Source organism: Mobula birostris, chromosome 2 (genome assembly GCF_030028105.1).
Source record: "Mobula birostris isolate sMobBir1 chromosome 2, sMobBir1.hap1, whole genome shotgun sequence".
Taxonomy (NCBI): Eukaryota; Metazoa; Chordata; class Chondrichthyes; order Myliobatiformes; family Myliobatidae; genus Mobula; species Mobula birostris.
In genome coordinates, this window is record NC_092371.1 from 4,812,113 (window position 1) to 4,825,768 (window position 13,656).

The window sequence follows — 13,656 nt, forward strand, 5'->3', positions numbered from 1 at the left end:
GGAACTGGTACAGAGGCAGGGTTTCAGATTTTTGGATCATTGGGATGTCTTCTGGGGAAGGGATGACCTGCACAGAAAGGACAGGTTATACCTGAACCCGAGGGGATTCAATATCCTTACGGGCAGGTTGACTAGAGTTGTTCGGGTGGGTTTAAACTAATTTGGCAAGGGGACGGGAACCAGTGATGGTGCTGGGGTGGGGTAGTTTACAAACAGAGGCAATGTGCGGTGAGCAAGGAGAGGCCGATGATTGGGGAGAATTACAGTCAACAGGATGAGTTGCAACGTAAAAGGTGGACAGAATCGAAAAGGGTGAACACAGGACTGAAGGTGTTATGTTTGAACGTGCACAGTATACAGAATAAGGTGGATGAACTTGTAGCAAAGTTACAGATTGGCAGGTATGAGGTTGTAGGCATCACCGAGCCATGGCTGAAAGAAGATTATACCCGGGGGCTTAACGTCCAAGGAAATACATTGTATTGAAAGAACAGGCAGGTAGACAGAGGGGGCGGCGTTGCTCTGTTGGTAAAAAAATGAAACCAAATCATTAGAAAGAGGTGACATATGGTTGGAAGATGTTGAATCATTGTGGATGGAGCTAAGGAACTGCAAGGGTAAAAAGACCCTGATGGGAGTTGTATATTGACCCCCCAAAAGTAGTAAGGATGGGGTTTACAAGTTACAATAGGAGATGGAAAATGCATGCCAAAAGGGCAATGTTACCATAGTCATGGGGGACTTCAATACGCAGGTAGATAGAGAAAATCAGGTTGGTGCTGGATCCTAAGAGGAGAAATTTCTAGAATGCATATGAGATGGCTTTTTAGAGCAGCTCATGGTCGAGCGCACCAATGGATCAGTTATTCTGGATTGGGAGTTATGCAATGAACTGGAATTCATTAGAGAGCTTAAAGTAAAAGAACTCTTAGGGGAAAGTGATCAAAATATGATCTGTCATACGGGGGTGGGGGGGGCACTGGGAGTATGGACCCAAATGCAAGACACAGACACTGAAGTACTAGGAACAAGACCTGACTAGAGAGCTGAGACAAGAACACAGACTTGGGCTAGGACATTGGCTAGGCAAGCGGGACCAGGACAAGGAACTGAGAACTAGGAGCCTGGGCTTGGACTCCGAGCCAGAGACTGGACAAGGACCCAGAACCTGAGTCTTGACTCGGGCTCGGACCTGGGAGCTAGGTGAGGACATGACGTAGCTACAGGACTGGACAAGGCTTGGGTTCTTCGTGGCTTGGGTTCCTCAAGGTGAGGACATGACGAGGCTTGGGTTCTTTGTGACTTGGGTACCTCGAGGCTTGGTTTCCTTGAGGCGAGGCGAGGCAAGGCTTCAGGAGGAAGGGGCCGAGAAGGGATTCAGACATGGGGTTTTGACAGGAACAATCCAGCAACTGAAGCTGAACCAAGGAGCTATTTAAGCAGCCAGCCCAAAATGTGAATCAGCTACCTGAATTAGAGCATCCAACAGAAAAAGGGAAAACCAGAAAACCTGGAATAAGGAATCATGGACTGGAATCTGGGATCCACGAACCAAACCAAGACATGATCCAATTCACCCTGAAATTTGAGAAGAAGAAGCTAAAGTCAGATGTACCAGTATTACAGTGGAGTAAAGGGAATTACAATAGACAATAGACACTAGGTGCAGGAGTAGGCCATTTGGCCCTTCAAGCCAGCACCACCATTCACTGTGATCATGGCTGATCATCCACTATCAGTATCCAGTTCCTGCCCTATCCCCATAACCTTTGATTCTGCTATCTTTAAGAGCTCTATCCATCTCTTTTTTGAAGGCATCCAGAGACTTGGCCTCCACAGCCTTCTGGGGCAGAGCATTCCATACATCCACCACTCTCTGGGTGAAAAAGTTTTTCCTCAACTCCGTTCTAAATGGCTTCCCCTAATTCTGAAACTGTGGCCTCTGGTTCTGGACTCACCTATCAGCGGGAACATGCTTCCTGTCTGCAGCGTGTCCAATCCCTTAATAATCTTATATGTTTCAATAAGATCCCCTCTCAGCCTTCTAAATTCCAGAGTATACAAGCCCAGTCGCTCCAATCTTTCAACATATGACAGTCCCGCCATCCCGGGGATTAACCTTGTGAACCTACGCTGCACTCCCTCGCTGCACCTAGATCTCGTTGTGCTTCCCCTTTTCCTAACTTGACTCCGTTTAGATAATAATCTGCCTTCCTGTTCTTACCACCAAAGTGGATAACCTCACATTTATCCACATTAAACTGCATCTGCCATGCATCTGCCCGCTCACCCAGCCTGTCCAAGTCACCCTGCATTCTCATAACATCCTCCTCACATTTCACACTGCCTCCCAGCTTTGTGTCATCGGCAAATTTGCTAATGTTACTTTTAATTCCCTCATCTAAATCATTAATATATATTGTAAACAGCTGCAGTCCCAGCACTGAACCCTGCGGTACCCCACTGGTCACCGCCTGCTATTCCGAAAGGGGCCCGTTAAACGCTACTCTTTGTTTCCTGTCAGCCAGCCAATTTTCAATCCATGTCAGTACTCTGCCCCCAATACAATGTGCCCTAATTTTGCCCAGTAATCTCCTATGTGGGACTTTATCAAAGGCTTTCTGAAAGTCCAGGTACACTACATCCACTGGCTCTGCCTTGTCCATTTTCATAGTTACATCCTCAAAAAATTCCAGAAGATTAGTCAAGCACGATTTCCCCTTCGTAAATCCATGCTGACTCGGACCGATCCTGTTACTGCTATCCAGAAGTGTCATAATTTCATCTTTTATAATTGACTCCAGCATCTTTCCCACCATCGACGTCAGGCTAACCGATCTATAATTCCCTGTTTTCTCTCTTCCTCCCTTCTTGAAGAGAGGGATAATATTAGCCACCCTCCAATCCACAGGAACTGATCCTGAATCTATAGAACATTGGAAAATGATTACCAATGCATCCACGATTTCTAAAGCCACCTCCTTAAGTACCCTGGGATGCAGACCATCAGGTCCCGAGGACTTATCAGCCTTCAGACCCAACAGCCTATCCAACACCATTTCCTGCCTAATATAAATTTCCTTCAATTCATCCATTACCCTAGGTCCTTTGGCCACTATTATATCTGAGAGATTGTTTGTGTCTTCCCTAGTGAAGACAGATCCAAACTACCTGTTTAACTCATCTGCTATTTCCTTGTTCCCCATAATAAATTCACCCGCTTCTGTCTTCAAGGGCCCAATTTTGGTCTTAACTATTTTTTTCCTTTTCACATACCTAAAGAAGTTTTTACTATCCTCCTTTATATTGTTGGTTAGTTTACCTTCGTACCTCATTCTTTCTCTGTGTATTGCCTTTTTAGTTACCTTCTGTTGCTCCTTAAAAGTTTCCCAATCCTCCAGCTTGCCACTCGTCATTGCTATGTTGTACTTCTTCTCTTTTATTTTTATACTGTCCATTACTTCCCTTGTCAGCCACGGCCTCCCCTTACTCCCCTTAGGATCTTTCTTCCTCTTTGGAACGAACTGATCCTGCACCTTCTGCATTATTCCCAGAAGCACTTGCCATTGCTGTTCCACTGTCATCCCTGCTAGGGTATTGTTCCATTGAACTTTGGCCAGCTCCTCCCTCATCGCACCATAGTTCCCTTTGTTCAACTGTAATACTGACACTTCCGAGTTTCCCTTCTCCTTAACTTATCATATTATGGTCACTACCTCCTAATGGCTCCTTTACCTCAAGGTCCCTGATCAAATCCGGTTCATTGCACAACACTAAATCTAGAATTGCATTCTCTCTGGTAGGCTCCAGTATAAGCTGTTCTAAGAATCCATCTCGGAGGGACTCCACAAACTCCCTTTCTTGGGGTCCAGTACCAATCTGATTCCTCCAGTCTACCTGCATGTTGAAGTCCCCCATAACAACCTTTGCAACATGCCAATTTTAACTCTTGATTCAACCTACACCCTACATCCAGACTACTGTTTGGGGGCCTGTAGATAACTCCCATTAGGGTCTTTCTACCCTTAGAATTTCTCAGTTCTATCCATTTCAGAGGGATGAGAGAGGAGTTGGCCAAATTTGATTGGAAAAGAACACTGGCAGGGATGACGGCGATTGCTAAAATTTCTGGAAGCAATTTGGAAGGCACAGGATATATACATCCTAAAGAAGAAGTATTCTAAAGACAAGATGACACAACCATGGCTAACAAGGGAAGTCAAAGCTAACATAAAAGCCAAAGGGAGGTCATATAATAAAGCAAAAATGAATGGTAAGTTAGAGGATTGGGAAGCTTTAAAAAATTAACAGAAGGCAACTAACAAAAGTTATAGAAACATAGACATGGAAAACCTACAGCACGATACAGTCCCCTCAGCCCACAAAGCTGTGCCGAACATGTCCCTACCTTAGAACTACCTAGGCTTTACTCATAGCCCTCTATTTTTCTAAGCTCTATGTAGCCATCCAAGAGTCTCTTAATAGACCCTATCATTTCCGCCTCCACCACTGTTGCCGGCAGCCCATTCCACACACTCACCACTCTCTGCGTAAAAAACTTACCCCTGACATCTCCTCTGTACCTACTTCCCAGCACCTTAAATCTATGCCCTCTCATGTTAGCCACTTCAGCCTTGGGGAAAGACCTCTGACTATTCACACGATCAATGCCTCTCATCATCTTGTACAACTCTATAAGAAGGAAAAGATGGAATACGAAGGTAAGCTAGCCAATGATATTAAAGAGGATACCAAACATTTTTTAGATACATGAAGTGTAAAAGGGAGGTGAAAGTAGATTTCAGACTGGTGAATAATGATGCTAGAGAGGGAGTAATAGAAGACAAGGAAATGGTGGATGAACTGAATAAGTATTTTGTATTAGCCTTCACTGTGGAAGACGCTAGCAGTATGCCAGAAATTTGAGAGTGTCATGGGGTAGAAGTGTGTGAAGTTGCCATAACTAGAGAGAAGGTTCTTGGGAAACTGAAAGGTCTGAAGGTAGATAAGTCACCTGGACCAGATGTTCTACACCCTATGGTTCTGAAAGAGTTGGCTGAAGGGGTTTTGGAGGCATAAGTAATGATCTTTCAAGACTCACTAGATCCTGGCATGGTCCCAGAGGACTGGACAATTGCAAATGTCACTCCACTGTTCAAGAAAAGAGAGGCAGAAGAAAGGAAATTAGGCCAGTTGGTCTGACCTCAATGGTTGGGAGGATGTTGGAGTCGATTGTTAAGGATGTGGTTTGGGGGAACTTGGAGCCACATGATAAAACAGGCCTTAGTCAGCATGGCTTCCTCAAGGGAAAATCTTGCCTGACAAATCAGTTGGAATTTTTTTGAAGAATAACGAGTAGGATAGATAAAGGAGATTTGGCAGATATCGTAATGCGCACTTGGATTTTCAGAAGGCTTTTGAGCCTAGGAGGGTTAATGGCGCCTAACGGCAACTTCTTTGTTTGCATCTTCAGAAACAGCACTATTTCCATCTTCAATATCTCTATTTTCCCCTTTCAGGGTTCTTTTGAAGACCCTGACCTGGAGTTATATGCTGACTATGGTTCTTTGCGGGAATGGGACACGCTCTCGGGGTTTCAGGAATGGCCATTATTCGGCACGCTAAGGGCTCAGCCTAAGAGTTTTGTTCGCCTTTGGAGGACTGATTTTTTGCGGCTCTGAAGACGGGGGGATCGGAGGTCGGTGTCCGAGAAGAAGACTGGTGTTTCATGGGAGATGGAAGATCTAAGGCTGCATGCCCAGAGACCCAAGATCTTTGGGCACAGAGCTCAGAAAAAGTTATGCAATGGACTTTTAACATCATAAACCAGAGAGTTGTTTGGTATGTCTCCCCTCTCGCTGTGAAACAGAAACACATCTTTCTCCCTTAATTGGGAGAGAGAGAGAGCCTGTGGTATGTCGAATACCTGGTGAACAAGTAGTCTTTGGAGTACTGCAAGTCTGTGGCTTTGCTGTTGCTTTGTTCACGCTTGAGTGCTCGGTGGCGGGGGCCGATTCTTTTTTTTGCCAGTGGGGGGGGATTGTGGGAGGGACGGGAGCTGGGAGGGACTTCGTCATTCATTCTTTGGGGTACTCCTCTGTTTTTTGTGGATGGTTGCGAAGAAAAAGCATTTCAGGATGTATATTGTATACATTTCTCTGACATTAAATGTACCTTTGAAACCTCTGAAACATTTGAAACAAGGTGCTACCCATGAGGCTGCTTAACAAGTTAAGAGCCCATGGTATTACAGGAAAGATACTAACATGGATAGATCATTAGCTGATTGGAAGGAGGCAAAGACTGTGAACAAAAAGGGAGGTTTTCCTGGTTGGCAGCCAGTGAATGGCGGTGTTCCACAGGGATCTGTGTTGGGACCACTGCTTTTTACGTTATATGTCAATGACTTGGCTGACGGAATTTGTGGCTTTGTGGCAAAGTTTGCTTACGATACGAAGATAGGTGGAGGGGCAGGTAGTTTAGAGGAAGTAGAGAGGCTACAGAAGGACAGACAGATTAGGAGAATGGACAAAAAGAGGCAGTTGGACTACAATGTTGGGAAGTGTATGGTCATGCACTTTGGTAGGTTAATAAAAAGGGTCGACTATTTTCTAAATGGAGAGAAAATTTGAAAGCTGAGGTGCAAAGGGATTTGGGAGTCCTTGTGCAGGATTCCCTAAAGGTTAATTTGCAGGTTGAGTCAGCGGTGAGAAAGGCAAATGTGATGTTAGCATTCATTTCAAGAGGACTAGAATGTAAAAGTATGGATGTAATGTTAAGGATTTATAAGGCACTGGTGAGGCCTCACTTGGAGTACTGTGAGCAGATTTAGGTCCCTTAACTAAGAAAGGATGTGCTGAGATCGGAGAAGGTTCAAAGGAGGTTCACAAAGATAATTCCAGGTTTGAATGGCTTGTCATATGAACAGCGTTTGATGGCGCTGGATCTGCGTTCACTGGAGCTCAGAAGAATGAGAGGTGATCTCATTGAAATCTATTGAACGTTGAAAGACCTCGACAATCAATGTGGAGAGGATGTTTCCTATGGTGGGGGAGTCCAAGACCAGAGGACGCAGCCTCAGAATAGAGGGATGTCATTTGAGAACGGAGATGGGGAGGAATTTCTTTAGCCAGAGAATGGTGAATCTGTGGGACTCATTGCCACAGGTGGCTACGGAGACCAAGCCATTAGGTATATGTAAGGCAGAGGTTTATAGATTCTTTATTAGTTATGGCATGAAGAGACACGGGAAGAAGGCAGGAGGTTGGGGCTGAGAGGGAAAATGGATCAGCATGATGAAATGGAGGAGCAGACTCGATGGGCCAAATGGCCCAACTCTGGAACACCCTGCATCTGCAGAGAGAGGAGTAGCCCGTGTGTCTGACAAACCATCTGAAACCTGAAACGTGTTTTTCACTCTCTCCCCTCCCGCAGCTGCCTCCCAGTTGATTGACCAGTGTTCCTGGCAATGTAAGACAATTCCTCCTCATATTTCCGTTTGAATTTTAGCCCAGAGATTGAAAACTGCTCTGACATGAAGATTTAGGAGACCATGGTTCATTAAAGGGATCTTCTCAGAATTTCTTCAGGCTGATCCAGAGACCCGGGTTCAGTCCTGCCTTCTGGGGGTGGGTGGGTGGGTGTGTGTGTGTGTGTAACTGTATTTGTGTGCCTGTGGGTATATTTGTGTGTCAATGTGTGTGAATATAACTGTGAGCAAGTTTGTGCGCGCTCGTGTGTGTGTGTGGACTTTACACGTTCTCCCTGTGACCACAAGGGTTTCCCCCTGCGCACCAGTTCCCTCCCACATCCCTCTGGTGTGTGGGTGAGGGGTGGAATCCAGGAGGAACGTGGGGAGAATGGGAAATGGGAATGGGTGAGTGGCTGGTGGCTGTCACGGATTATTTATTGAGATGCTGAGTGGAACGAGCCCTTGGGCCCTTTGAGCCATGCCGTGCAGCAACCTGATTTAATCTGAGCCTAATCATGGGACAATGTACAATGACCAATTAACTATCAACTGGAACAACAGGAATTCTGCAGATGCTGGAAATTCAAGCAACACACATCAAAGTTGCTGGTGAACGCAGCAGGCCAGGCAGCATCTGTAGGAAGAGGTGCAGTCGATGTTTTCGGGCCGAGACACTTCGTCAGGACAATTGTGACCCCACCAAGGAGCAACAGGCCATTGTCTCCCACACCATCACCGACTTTATCCGCTCAGGGGATCTCCCATCCACTGCTACCAACCTTATAGTTCCCACACCCCGTTTCTACCTCCTACCCAAGATCCACAAACCTGCCTGTCCTGGCAGACCTATTGTCTCAGCTTGCTCCTGCCCCACCGAACTCGTTTCTGCATACCTCGACACTGTTTTATCCCCCCTTCTTCAATCCCTTCCTAGCTATGTTCATGACACTTCTCACGCTCTTAAACTTTTCGATGATTTTAAGTTCCCTGGCCCCCACCGCTTTATTTTCACCATGGATGTCCAGTTCCTATATACCTCCATCCCCCATCAGGAAGGTCTCAGAGCTCTCCGCTTCTTTTTGGATTCCAGACCTAACTAGTTCCCCTCTACCACCACTCTGCTCCATCTAGCGGAATTAGTCCTTACTCTTAATATTTTCTCCTTTGGCTCCTCCCACTTCCTCCAAACTAAAGGTGTAGCTATGGGCACCCGTATGGGTCCTAGCTATGCCTGCCTTTTTGTTGGCTTTGTGGAACAATCTATGTTCCGTGCCTATTCTGGTATCTGTCCCCCACTTTTCCTTCGCTACATCGACGACTGCATTGGCGCTGCTTCCTGCACGCATGCAGAACTCGTTGACTTTATTAACTTTGCCTCCAACTTTCACCCTGCCCTCAAGTTTACCTGGTCCATTTCCGACACCTCCCTCCCCTTTCTAGATCTTTCTGTCTCTGTCTCTGGAGACAGCTTATCCACTGATGTCTACTATAAGCCTACTGACTCTCACAGCTATCTGGACTATTCCTCTTCTCACCCTGTCTCTTGCAAAAATGCCATCCCCTTCTCGCAATTCCTGTCTCTGCCGCATCTGCTCTCAGGATGAGGCTTTTCATTCTAGGACGAGGGAGATGTCTTCCTTTTTTAAAGAAAGGGGCTTCCCTTCCTCCACTATCAACTCTGCTCTTAAACGCATCTCCCCCATTTCACGTACATCTGCTGTCACTCCATCCTCCCGCCACCCCACTAGGAATAGGGTTCCCCTGGTCCTCACCTACCACCCCACCAGCCTCCGGGTCCAACATATTATTCTCCGTAACTTCCGCCACCTCCAACGGGATCCCATCAATAAGCACATCTTTCCCTCCCCCCCCCGCATTCCGCAGGGATCACTCCCTACGCAACTCCCTTGTCCATTCGTCCTCCCCATCCCTCCCCACTGATCTCCCTCCTGGCACTTATCCTTGTAAGCGGAACAAGTGCTACACATGCCCTTACACTTCCTCCCTCACTACCATTCAGGGCCCCAAACAGTCCTTCCAGGTGAGGCAACACTTCACCTGTGAGTCGACTGGGGTGATATACTGCGTCCGGTGCTCCCGATGTGGCCTTTTATATATTGGCAAGACCCGACGCAGACTGGGAGACCGCTTTGCTGAACATCTACGCTCTGTCCACCAGAGAAAGCAGGATGTCCCAGTGGCCACACATTTTAATTCCACATCCCATTCCCATTCTGACATGTCTAGCCACGGCCTCCTCTACTGTAAAGATGAAGCCACACTCAGGTTGGAGGAACAACACCTTATATTCCGTCTGGGTAGCCTCCAACCTGATGGCATGAACATCGACTTCTCTAACTTCCGCTAAGGCCCCACCTCCCCCTCGTACCCCATCTGTTACTTATTTTTATGCACACATTCTTTCTCTCATTCTCCTTTTTCTCCCTCTGTCCCTCTGAATATACCCCTTGCCCATCCTCTGGGTCCCCCTCCTTGTCTTTCTCCCTGGGCCTCCTGTCCCATGACCCTCTCGTATCCCCTTTTGCCAATCACCTGTCCAGCTCTTGGCTCCATCCCTCCCCCTCCTGTCTTCTCCTATCATTTTGGATCTCCCTCTCCCCCTCCCACTTTCTTTTCAATCTTTTTATTAATTTCAAAATATAGAAACAAAACATAGCAATAATACAGATAATATGAGATGTATTGTTACATTTAAAAAAAGAGTAATTGCAAAACCAAATAGTGGAAATTACCAAAACTCCCATACATGTAGAACTGATCACGGATAATATAAAGCAAAAAAAAAAGGAAAAAGACAAAAAAAAGAAAAAAAAACCCATCCCAAAAGAAAAAAAAACAACTAAACTAAACTAAAAGACTTGGGCAAAACTAACAACTTAAAAATGGAAGAGAAGAAAACCTCAGTGTCGACGCCTCCATTCCCCTCCAACAACAGTACAGAGAAATAAAACCAGTTTGGAAATGATCAAATTACATCAAATGAAAATGCTGAATAAATGGCCTCCAAATTTTTTCAAACTTAGTAGAAGGGTCATAAACTGCACTTCTAATTTTCTCCAAATTCAGACACACCATAGTTTGTGAAAACCAATGAAATACTGTAGGAGGGTTGATCTCTTTCCAATTCAACAAGATGGACCTTCTAGCTATTAAAGTAAGAAATGCAATCATCCTTCGTGATGAAGAGGTTAAATTATTTGAGTCTATCATTGGTAGTCCAAAGATAGCAGTAATTAGATGAGGTTGTAAGTCTATATTTAGGACCGTTGAAATAATATCAAAAATATCTTTCCAATATTTCTCCAACAAGGGACATGACCAAAACATGTGAGTTAAAGAAGCAATCTCAGGCTGGCATCTGTCACATATTGGATTAATATAAGAGTAATAACGAGATAGTTTATCTTTGGACATATGAGCCCTGTGAACTACTTTAAACTGTATCAACCTATGCTTAGCACATACAGAGGATGAATTCACCAACTGAAGAATTTTTTCTCATTTTTCAGTCGGTATATTAATCTCAAGTTCTCTTTCCCAGTCAGCTTTAATTTTATTAGAGGCATCAGGACATAAATTTATAATTATATTATATACAATTGCTATTACACCTTTCTGAGAAAGATTTAAGTCTAAGATTTTTTCCAAAGTGTCCATTGGATATGGGTGTGGAAAATTAGGAGAGACAGTAATTAAAAAGTTTCTAATCTGTAAATATCTAAAAAAGTGAGATCTGGGTAAGTTATATTTATTAGAGAGTTGATCAAAAGACATAAAACAGTTATCCAAGAATAAATCGCGAAAAGATATTATACCTTTGGTTTTCCAATCAAAATAAGCTTGATCCATCATGGAAGGTTGAAAAAGAAAATTTGATATAATGGGACTTGCTACCCCTCCCACTTTCAAATCCCTTACTCACTCTTCCTTCAGTTAGTCCTGATCAAGGGTCTCGACCGAAACGTCGACTGCACCTCTTCCTAGAGATGCTGCCTGGCCTGCTGCGTTCACCAACAACTTTGATGTGTGTTGCTTAACTACCAACTGGTACAGTTTAGACTGTGGGAGGAAACCTGAGCACTCGGAGGAAACACACGGAGTCCTGGGCAGTCACAGGGAGAACATACAAACTCCTTACAGGCAGTGGTGGGAATTGAACCTGGGTTGTATGTACTTTGAAGTGTTGTGCTAACCACTTCACTACCATGCTGCCATTTTCCATGCATGCTGAATCTATAGTTCTATAACCTTACTTATATTGTTTTTGGGCGTCTTGGACAGAATCTGCTCCCAAGGCTGGATGCTCCAAACACAGACCCTTTCCGGTAAATCTCACTCACTCTCTTGATCTTCCTACTAACCATGAAGCTGGAATTTACTGTAGTCCCTCAAGATTGAATCTGCTCCGCCCGATCGGTGATTTCCTTGTGCACCTCCAGGCCCAAGATCCTTGACCAACCTGTCCCATGCAAACACATGGCCCTCCAACCTTCCCTCTCCACATCGGGTGCCCAAGGGTCAGGAATGGGGGGAGGGCTGCTGTGTAGCCAGAACCCAGAACATAGAGTAGCGTGAGTTGCTCAAGATTTCCGGTATCTGCAGAACTGTGTCTTAAGGTTATGGGGCATCTTAGACACACAGTGGTGGCTCCAGAACCTAAGGATGGATGAGCATATCCTAACTGGTGGCATCATGGTCTGGGACGGTAATTCAAATGCTCAAGAACGTCAGAAACCGCAGACTGTTGCCGACTCAGCCCAACACATCGTGGGCACATTCCCCCCCACCGTCTGTCATATGTAAAAGGCAACATCCAAGATCAAAGATCCCCACCATCCAGGCGATTCCATCTTCTCACAGCTTCTGTCAGGTAGAAAGCCTTAAGTCCCCACACCACCAGGTTCCCTTCAACCATTCGGTTCTTGAATCTACTTGCATAACCCGAATCATCCTCAGTACAGAAACACTGTGACCTCTGCACTACAATAAACTTATTGTTCTAATTATGTTCTTTCAGAATCAGTCATTATCACTAAACTGTGCTGAACTATTAATCTTCCTAGTCCCACCAACCTGCCCCAGACCATAGCCTTCCATACCTTTCCCATTCACCTACCTACCCAAACTTCTCTGAAATGTTGAAATCGATCCCGTATCCACCAATCCTGCTGACAACTCGTTCCACACTCACAGCACCATCTGACTGAAGAAGCTTCCCTTCACGTTCCCCTTAAACATTTCACCTTTCACCCTTAACCCATGACTTCGGGTTGCAGTCTCACCCAATCTCAGTGAAAAAAATCTGCTTGCATTTATCCTACGAGGGTGATTGATCAGTTTGTGGCCTAAGGCAGAAGGAGTATTTTAGAAAACCTAGCACATTTACTTTTCAACATAGTCCCCTCCTACATTTACACACTTAGTCCAGCGGTCGTGGAGCATACGGATCCCTCCTTTGTAGAAGTGGTCCACAGCAGGGGTGATTGTTAAGTTCGTGGCCTAAGGTAGAAGGAGATGAGTTATTAAATTCAAATTTTCTGCATTATCACTCAAAGAGTTGAACTGCACGTGCATGTAATGAGAGCGTCTTGGCCCTCCAGGTGGTCCACAGCAGGGGTGATTGATAAGTTCATGGCCTAAGGTAGAAGGAGATGAGTTATTAAATTCAAATTTTCTGCATTATCACTCAAAGAGTTGAACTGCACGTGCATGTAATGAGAGCGTCTTGGCCCTCCAGGTGGTCCACAGCAGGGGTGATTGATAAGTTCATGGCCTAAGGTAGAAGGAGATGAGTTATACAGCTCTCGTTACATGCACGTGTGGTTCAACCCTGAGTGAAAATGCAGAAAACTTGAAGTTAATAACTCATCTCCTTCTACCTCAGGCCACAAACTTATCAATCACCCCTGCTGTGAACCACTTCTGGAGGTCCAAGACGCCGACTTCTACAAAGCAGGGATCTGTATGCTCCACGACCACTGGACTAAGTGTGTAAATGTAGGAAAAATAAATATGCTAGGTTTTCTGAAATTGACTCCTTCGACCTTAGGCCACAAACTTATCAATCACCCCCTCGTATTTATGCCCCTCATAATTCTGCAGACCTCTATCAAATCCCCCTCATTCTCCTACACTTCAGGAAATAAAGTTCTCACTTAATCAAC